The sequence below is a fragment of the Carlito syrichta genome, unplaced genomic scaffold (genome assembly GCF_000164805.1).
Source record: "Carlito syrichta isolate Samal-C Ts95f unplaced genomic scaffold, Tarsius_syrichta-2.0.1 Scaffold82995, whole genome shotgun sequence".
Lineage (NCBI taxonomy): Eukaryota > Metazoa > Chordata > Mammalia > Primates > Tarsiidae > Carlito > Carlito syrichta.
In genome coordinates this window covers 302,132-312,435 of record NW_007027091.1, presented here as the reverse complement: position 1 = coordinate 312,435, position 10,304 = coordinate 302,132, and positions in this window count along the sequence as shown.

Here is a 10,304-nt window from a genome sequence, read left to right as displayed (position 1 = left end):
CAGGCGGGTCTCGAACCCACGGGCTCAGGCAATCCACTCACCTCAGCCTCCCAAAGGCGCGGGATTACAGGATTACACTTATTTTTAAAAACGACTTGGAGGCATTGTTTAGTAGTTGCATGGTGACATTTTGGGTACTGGACCTTGCAATATCACCTAATTAGTTTGTTTCTATATTTTAGATATTTAGATCAGATAATCTATAGGTGTGTCTGTGAACTGGTGTTGTATAGGAGTAATTTCTATATGTATTTTCCAAGCTACTAAGATCATCCCCATTTTGTTACCTGAATACTTTAAATAAGCATGATTTACATTTCATCCTGGATTGATATGTTTAATAATACAACATATTACCCTCATGTTCTGATTTCATCCTCATCCATTATCAATTTTTTCAACTAGGTGCTAATGTTTAGAGTCTTGCTAATCAAACCATGTCTTGGACTAGCAACATCAGTATCACTTGTAAACTTAATATATAATAAATGTGGTTCAGCAAATCAGTGGGGAAAAGAAAATGGGTTCAACCATTTAGCTTGAACAACTTGTTTCACCTCCTTGGGCTTCTGTTATGATATTTTGGGGGAGAGGGATGGAGGGGTTGAGAGATCTTTCAGTAGTCTTGCTGTTTTCATTGTTTGTGAGAGACCTCCCCAAGTTGATTTGCAAATACTACATTAGGCTAGACTTGGTGACTCAAGCCTGTAATCCTAGCACTTTTGGAGGCCGAGGTGGGGGGATTGCCTGAGCCCACGGATTGGAGAACAGCCTAGGCAACTTGGCGAGACCTCATTTCTACAATAAATCAAAAAATTAGCTGGGCGTGGTAGCGTGCGCCTGTAGTTCTGGCTACTTGGAAAGCTGAGGAGAAAGGATCGCCTGAGCCCAACGGGTCAAGGCTTCAGTGGCCTTGAGAGTACCACTGCACTCCAGCCTGGCGACAGAGTGAGACTTCAACTCAAAAAAAAAAAAGGAAGGACTTCAGATGCTTTAAAGACCTACATGTGAAACATCAAACTAAGAAATCAACAGGATAGCAGAAGAGACTATTTTAATACCAAGAAGTGGGGAATGACTTATTTTACATTTCAAAAATACAAATTGTAAGTTTAAAAAATTGATGAAGTGGCCAGGCGTGGTGGCTCAGCCTGTAATCCCAGCACTTTGGATTGCCTGAGCCCAGAGGTTCGAGACCAGCCTGGGCAACTTGGTGAACCCTCATCTCTACAATAAATCAAAGAATAAGCCGGCGTGCTTCTGTAGTTCCAGCTACTTGGAAGCCTGAGGCGGAAGGATTAACTGAGCCCAGCAGGTCAAGGCTGCAGTGACCGTGAGCATGCCACTGCACTCCAGCCTGGGTGACAAGAGTGAGAATCCAACTCAGAAAAAAAAATTGATGAAGTTAATTACACCAAAATAAAGACTTGGTTTTTACGTAGACACCAGACAAAGTTAACAAATAGGTGACAAATCGGGGAAAAAGTATTTGAAATATCTAAATATTTTTTTAAATTTTTAAAAATTTAATTTTAAAATGTGCTCACTTAGAATGTATGATCAGCTGAAACAATGTAACTCTCAGCCACAATATCTTCCATATGTGTAGGTTTGCTGAGTTTATGATCCATCATTTAATCTTTACAGTAGTTGAAATTATTATCTACATTTATAGATGAGAAAAAGTTGAGGTTCAGAGATGTACATGATTTGTTTGTTCAAGGTCACATAACTTGTAAGTGGCAGTTCTGAGGCCCAACATCTTCTCCCTGTATCCTATCGACTATCGTACTTATCTAACTGCAAAACCAGTATTATTTTAAAATTAATCACTGATCTGTATTTACTTATGCTACTGAATTTTTGTGTATAAGAAAAGGGAGAGAAATCACTAAGAGAGTTTAGGGAGTTAAGAGATTTGAGATAAATTATATATGAAAAGACTGAGTCAGCTTTTCTGCAATTGAAAAAAGGTGTTTTTTTGGTTTTGTTTCGTTTTGGTTTTTTGCCTACTTTCCTGTGTCAGTGAAGAGAATACCGAATGTGATACCTGTCTTTCTGACTTCCTCAGAGTCAGCTAGTATTGGTAGGCTTCAGATAAAAAAACTGGGTAGCAGTCCCACCTCCTGTCCCCATCCTTCCTTTGATCTGCTGTGCTGAAGACAATAACAAACCTGTGGTTTCCTCCTTGAGCACTGTAACCCTTATAGTCTTTCAACAAGTGCATCCTCAGAATAGAATTCTCTTGACCTTGAAAAAGACCAAAGACTATTCAAAGTGAAATATTTAGCCATTAGCATGCATTACTTAACTCTCCTTTTGTGTCAAAATGCTACAGCTAACCCACAAATGTAGGTTACTTTTTCTTCTTCCTTTTAATTTATGAATAATTAAGCTTTAAGATCAACTTTTGATCTTTACATTATCATTACGCTTTTTCTTGCCAAGTCGAAATGCCTTTGGACTTCTGGTATACCTGTTTTGGTATTAAAGAAAAAGTAGGAGTATATAATACAGGAAATTTATTGTTTCCCTTTCTACCCCAAGAAAAATATCAAACATCCCTTCCCCCAAGAAAAACAATTTGAAAGAGCTGTGATTAGAGATTAAATTAAGAGCAGATGGCTGTTAGAGATAAAATAGCAAAAGATGAAGTTCAACCATCTGTTTTGCAAAGGCAACTCTCAGCTAGTTCGATTAGTACTTTTTATACATATCAAGTTCTTACTTCCCAGTTCTGGTTTTAACCAGCAGTGCTTTACTCCTAAACCTCTTGGACTCTTTTCTATTGCTGTAATTGGTAAATGCGTTAGTGGCTCTAAGACTTGAAATGTAGTGGACTTTTTCATAGTACAGTGAATATGTTTATTGTATGGTACTGAACGAAGACATTAGCTACCGATGGCACCAGACAGCAGTTCTGTGAATGGGATGATAGCCCTAATATTGTCACAAGCAACAAGTAAGGGCATCTGTTTTTAATCCTTCCTACGATAAAGGCGTTTTAAGGCACAGTTCAGACCTAACTAATATCAGGTGTGGAGACTTTACTAAGTGAGGCTGGGTAGTTGAGGTTGGTGGAGAAGGAGTGACACCATATGTTAACAGAGAAGAATTACAAGGCTTAAATAGGTCGGTTTTGAATTTCTGAATAGCATTTATATGTCTGCCTCTTAAAAAAAAATGCTTTCCAATTTCCATAGGTAAATATGTGCTGGACAACATTCTCTATATCTGTGATTTTAGTCTACTTGCCTGCCACAGTTTTATGAATACTGGGAGAAGCCATCAAACTGCAACGACACAGATAAAGGATAATGCATTACTTAACAGCAGCAGCAGCAGCAGCAGCAGAGTATCAGCATTTTTGTGCCAGCTCCCTGAACCCCAATTCCCACAGCATGATGTGAAGAAGGCCAGTTGATATCTGCATGCGCATTGGGTTGAATCATAAGAAAGGAACAGTGAACTCAGGAAATCCAAATATTTAGTAATGGGCAGTAAAATGGGCACTTTTGCTCCCAAAGTGGACACTACCTCTGTCTTTAAGGTGTTTCCTACACAAACAAAGGAACAAGGGAAGACAGTGCCAACCTTTGTAAGACACACAGAAACATGAGCACCCATGGAGAATTCTCTCTCAACATGGTTGGGATTTTATTTTAATTAAACTTTATTAATGAACATCCCTCTCCAACATTAAAGGTTTTTAAAAATACAATTTAAATGATAAAGAACCTAATTTCACAAATGTTGTGTATTAGTCATTTATTTCTGTAACTATGGCCTGAATGTTTGTGTCCTCCCATAATTCATGCAGGAGCCTAATACCTAATGTGGTATTTGGAGAGGGGGCCTTTGGGAGATAATTAGGTTGAGATGATGTCACAAAGCTGGAGCCCTCATGATGAGATTAGTACCTTTATGAAGAGAGGAAGAGACCAGAGCCCTCTCTCTCTGCCATGGGAGGACATAGCAATAATGCAGCCATCTGTAAGCCAGAAAAAAAGCCAGAGCCCTCACCAGGAACTTAATTGACTGGCAGCTTGATCATAGACTTCCTAGCCTCCAGAACTGTGAGATATAAATGTGTGATGTTTAAGCCATCCAGTCTATATTTTGTTATAGCATCCCAAGGAGACTAAGACAGCTGTATAACAATATTACCACAAACCTAGTAGTAATACACATTTATCATCTCAGTTTCTGTATGTCAGGAATCTGAGAATGGCTTAAATGGCTCCTTCGATTAGGGTCTTACAAGAGTTCATTCAATATTTTGGCCAATGCAGCAACTTGGATGAAACTGGAGATCATCCTAAGTGAATGAATGCAGGAATGAAAAACCAAACACCACGTGTTCTCACTTATAAGTGGGAGCTAAACTAAGGATCTGCAAAGGCATATAGAATGGACATTGGAGACTCAGAAAAGAGAGAGTGGGAAGGGGTGGAGAAATTTTAAAAATCACCTATTGAGTACAATGTGCACAGGTTGGGGGAGGGGGTATACTTAAAACCCAGACTTCTTTGTCACTATACAATATATCCATGTAACCAAGACTATTTGTACTCCCTAAAGCTATTGAAATTTAAAAAATAGTCTTTAAAAAAAACTCTAGAAAATGCAAATTAATTTATAGTGATAGAAAGTTGATCAACAATTGGCTGGTGACAGATGGCAGAAAAGAGGAAACTTTTGGGGGCAATAAAAATGTATCTTATGATGACAAGTTTCATGGATACATACATAGGTCAAACTGATCAAATTGTAGCCTTTAAATATGTGTAATTTATCTTATGTCTGTTATACCTTAATAAAATTTTAAAACAAAAACAAAAGCAAAATTTTGGCCAAGATTGGAGTCTCATCTGAGGTTCTACTGGAGAAGGACGTGCTTCCAGTCTTACTCAGGTTGACAGAATTCAGTTTCTTGCTATTGTAGGACTGAGGACTTTGGATTTTTTTGGTGTCAGTTGGAGGTCGTCCTCAGCTACTAGAGGTCTCCTGTAGTTCCTTTACCACATGGGTTCTCCAACATGGGTTTTCTCAAAACCACCAAGGGAAAGAAAAGGAATCCAGAAATATGGGCATTACAGTATTATGTAAAGAGAATCACATGACCACATCTATCTCATGGTATTTGGCCAGTCATAATACTCAAGGAGAGGGGATCACTAAAGAGCATGAACACCAGGAAGCCAGGACTCTGGGGACTACCTTAATCTGTCCAACACAGATTGATTATCTAAAGTGTGAAAATTGATTATACAAATGGAGTCATTTCTGTCACACCCAACTAAAATTTAGAGTCAGAGAACCATAGGGACATAAAAACCACTCTGGTCTCAGAAGCCTGCTCCAGAAACTGTCCTGCTAAGCCCAATCCAATGAAACATCTGCTCCAACTATAGGACTAGTTTTACAACAAAATCACCACCAGGGCTTTAAAACTAGTTTACCTAGGAGCTGTTGCCATTCACCAATCAGAGCTCACCAACTCCAGTGAAACACTGCACAGGGCATGGAGCTTTCTTTCATGACAAATTACATAAACTTTCTCCTTTTCAAATAAATCCTCAACCTTTTCGTTTATTCTTTGGACATGCCAGAGATCATCTCAATCTGTGTGTGTCCCAGATTGCAGTCCTATTTCTTTGCTTATTCCCAAACAAATTCTTTTTTGCTTGGAGACTCATCTCTCTATTTGTTACTGATGAAAAACAAACTTAAAACAGACTGTGTGAAACATATGCACAAATGAAGATAAGTTGATCTATACAAAAACAATGAATCCAAGCACGGGTACTTTTGCCTTTATTTTTTCTGGTTGGGAAGAATTTCTTCCTTTCTACAATTGTGAAACCATGAGCTAAAATTCAAAAACACTAGTAAATTGCAAAAACACTAACCAAAATTAAATACTATTTTTTAAAAAAACTGTAAATTTAAAATTTCACTTAATGAGCTGGCTTAAACTGGAAATTTCATTTTAAAATACTATTTGTTTATTTTTTTCTGGTTGAACTTACATGTTTTCTAAAATTACTAAACACAGGGCATGTGCACTGAATATATGTTTAAGTATATGGATTATATCTTAAGAGTCATTCCTATTCGTTCCTACATTTGTCCCTTGTATGCTCACAGATTTTAACATGAGTATCAGATAAATCAGGAAAATAAAACACTCAAGGCACTATGACAGAAATGGAAGAATTGGGAAGATAGTTGGACTTAGGAAAGAAAGGTATCTAACGTTTACTGGGCACTTACTATCTACCAGACTCAGATCTAAGTCCTTTGTAGGTGTTATCTCCTATAATCTTCCCTGATTTTATTGCTATTTATCCCCATTTTAGTGATGAAGAAACTGAAGGGCATGGATATTAAGTGAATACCCAAGGTATACAAATTGTAAGTTTTAGAACCAGGATTCAAACCTAGAAATCCTGATTCTAAAGCTCATGCAGTCAACCACCATTTGAGAGGTTCTGCTGTATAAGAAAATGTTACAGTTTTACTCTGGATGTATGGAGTTTCACTAGTTGAGGTTTGGTCTTTTGAAGTGGAATGCCCTAAAGGTTGTAAAAATATGAAATTGGCAGTGAGAAAGAAGTGAAGGTCAATGATGGCAGGAAGGTAAAGAAAAGGATAATTCAGTAGATCAATTTATTTGAGCGTATTTTTCTTCAGCACCTGCTTTGTGCCAGGTGCTGACCTAAGAGCTATGGATGGATTCAGAGCGAACAGGACATTTGAGGTCTCTGGTCTCACAGACCTTACATTCTAGCAGGAGGAGATAAAATATACAAGTAAACAAATAAACTTCTAATGCTATAAAAATAAATCAAGGTAATGTAATAGTGTCTTCAGATGTGTTTATGGAGGGTACTGGCTGTTGGCTACTTCAGAAAATTTATTTGACAGAGTGAGGAAAAGTCTTTCTGAGCAAATGACATTTTAGCTGACCTCAAATGATGAGAAACCAGCTGTAAGAAGATGAGGGGTGTGGGAGTCAGGAGCCTTCTGAGAAGAAGAAACAGAAAGTGGGAGGCCCTGAGAACATGGCTATATCCACAGATGGAAAAGTATTGTGCTATTATAACATGGTATTTTATTTGTTTCTATGTCTGCTTTCTCCATCAGCCAGTGAGCTGTATAAATTATCTCAGAATCTTTAACATCTATTATATATTAGACATTTTACAAATCTGTTTAATAAATGAATGGATTTAGTGATCATTTTGTTATTGCTCATGTACCAGATACTACAGAAATACAAAAATGACCATGTAAAGGCCTGTGACCTCAAAGAACTCAAATCAACTAAAAGTTTTGGGGAACAGTATTGCAAACAATTACTAATACAAAGTGGTCAATGCTGTAAGTGCTAATATAGCATTGGAAGAAAGAATGGCATCTCACTCTATTTGGGGGATTTGGGGAAACTGCATAGAGATGACAAATTTAAAGGTGAGTCTTGAAGGATACCTAAATTAACTGGGGGGGAAGGATGAAAGAAAAATTATTTAATGATACTTGTTAAAGCATGGAATGGCAGACTGGATTCAGGACCTTTGCAATGAGTATATGGATTATTGCAACAAGGTCTTGCAGTGTAGGGAGAGATTGGGGTCAACTCTGAATACAGCATAGGCAAGAAGAAATTTATAACTAAGAGTAGGGTGGGGGTCAGTGAGTGGAAAACTACTAAGAGGAAATTTGAGGGGTAAGGGGAACTCTGGCTAAATTGACCTAACTGGATTCTTGCTGAAGAAGGCCAAGGTGATCAGCCATCACCTGGAGGATGATGGAGAATGAGAAAGTGAATCGGTTATCGAGGGTGAGGGATTCTTGCCAAACTGACTTAGCAGACTTCTTTGCTGAAAGTGGGTTTTGCAAGGATGTACACACATGAGCCTAGTATAAGGTGCAGGAGTTCGATTTATTTGACCAAGCAAAGAATCTTTGTCAGGGGTGTCGACAAAAAGACACCAAACTCTGTAAAATACTTCAGGATGGTTTATTTTGGCCAAACTTGAGGACCTAGACCCGTGGCCTACATCCCCAGGAAGTCCTGAGAATGTGTATTCACTGTGGTTGAATGGTAGCTTGGTTATATATAATTTGGGAGGACAGAAGTTATAAGAAACCATAAATCAATATATGTTAGATTTACACTGGTTCCATCCAGAAAGTTGGGACATTTTCCAGCAGGGTCCACAGACTATAGGTAGATTCAAAGATTTTCTGACTTGACTGACTAGATAACATAGTTGTCTCAGGAAACTCGAAGGCAGTAAAGGAAATGGGCAACTTAAGTAAGATAAGAGAGCAGAGTTTCTTGATATGTAGAAACAGTTTTATGGGTGGTGGTGGTAGTAGACATCAAATAGAGCAGGTAATTGTTTTAAAAGATGCCAGAGTCTCCAAAAGACAGCTTTACAGGGTCATAAAACACTTTGAGTGTTCCTTCTTTATCTGCCAGAGTCAGGTTGGGGAGTAAATCACATTAAAGGCTGGGAATTTGGCAATGAAAAGAAAAAAGGTCAGTTTAGTCATTGGGACATAAATAGGAAAAGGCATTTTAGGAAAGGAATCCTCTTGAGCAAAGGATTGGCTGTGACAAAGTACATGGCTGGTTTCTCAAAACTCCAAGAAGTTTAGGAGAAGAGACAGTAAGTTAAAACCAGGAACATGTGCAGAAAGAGGAGTAACAGCCCAGGAAACTTATTCAAGAAATGTCTATGACCCACATCAAAAGCATGAAGAAGCCAATTCTGAGATGCGCTGCCAGCCTAACGAAATAATTTGAGCATCATACAAAATAATGATTATAATGGATTAAGACATCAGGTATGTAAAAATGCATGCATTCATAATGATACTAAATCAACAAAAAATTTTGTGGTTAACATATGAGTTTGATCTGAGGCATCTGAGGCAAGATAGCCAGTGTAGCTTAGACATAGATAGATGAGTTTCTTGCAGGCAGGATTTAATTAAAATAGAGTACGCATTCAGGCATCTTCGTTATTGGTACACGACCTTCACCTGACCAACCAGGCATACTGAACAGGACTACTTTGTGGGTTGGAATGTGGATCTACCAGTACAATAAATCACAGAAACAGTAGAGAATTACCCAAAACACAGACATAATGTTCTTTTTTAAAAAGCCCAAAACACTGGATTAAAAAAAAAAGTGGTACATATACACAATGAAATGTTACACAGTCTTAAAGAAGAACAAAAATTATGAACTTTGCAGTAACTTGGATGGATTTAGAGTCTAAAATACTCAGTGATCTATCACAGAAACAATTAACTGAGTACCACAATTATCATAATACTATAAAAAAAGAGATTGGCAGTAGTGGGAAACTGCCCGGGGGGCAGGGAAGACACTTCATCAATAAATGTACCTGATCTCAAACCAGGCAAAGTAGGGACCAAAGTGAGGCCCAAACTTTACCTGTACAATGACCATTTGTATATCTAATTCTGAATTGTACCCCACATCCTTAAAATAAAAAATAAATTAAAGATAAATTAAATAAATTTAAAAGCCCAAATCTAGTTAGACAGTAACTTTCATTATTTAAAAATGAAAGTGATCTTGTGACCTTAACAGGTTCAGAGGTGGTAATCAAAACTTGTAATCAGATACCTGCAGCCCTCCACTCTTAGCTCATGGTTTGCTTAATCATCATGGTAAAAACATATAAAAGCCTTGTCAAAGGCAAGTATGTGTCCTTTCTCTTGTCACTCACGTTTTTTCTTGAATGCGTTTTTTCTTTCTAATAAATTATACTTAAAGTATACCTTGGACTGTCTTTGAAATTCCTTTCTATGCAAAGTCAGAGGACCCATGGAGCAACACACTACACCCTACCCAGTATCACATCAACTAATTTCTCTGAAATTTGATAATTAAGGAGAAAGAATTCAGTATTTATCCAGTCTTTGCATATACAGAAATACAAATGTATTTCAGAAAAACCAATTAGTTAGTTTGGAATCCCAGGTAATAAATAGAAAATTATTGAAAGTATTAGAAATTCACTGTTCTAGAATAAAACATAAGAGACATACCAAAATGCAACATGAGTACTTAAAAAAAAAAATTGTAGCTGGGCTCAGTGGCTCAGCCTGTAATCCCATGCCTTTGGGAGGCTGAGGTGAGTGGATTGCCTGAGCCGGGCGTGGTAAAACAATCAAAAAATCAATCAAAAAATCAGCCAGGCATGGTAGCGCATGCCTGTAATTCCGGTTACTTGGAAGGCTGAGGCGGAAGGATC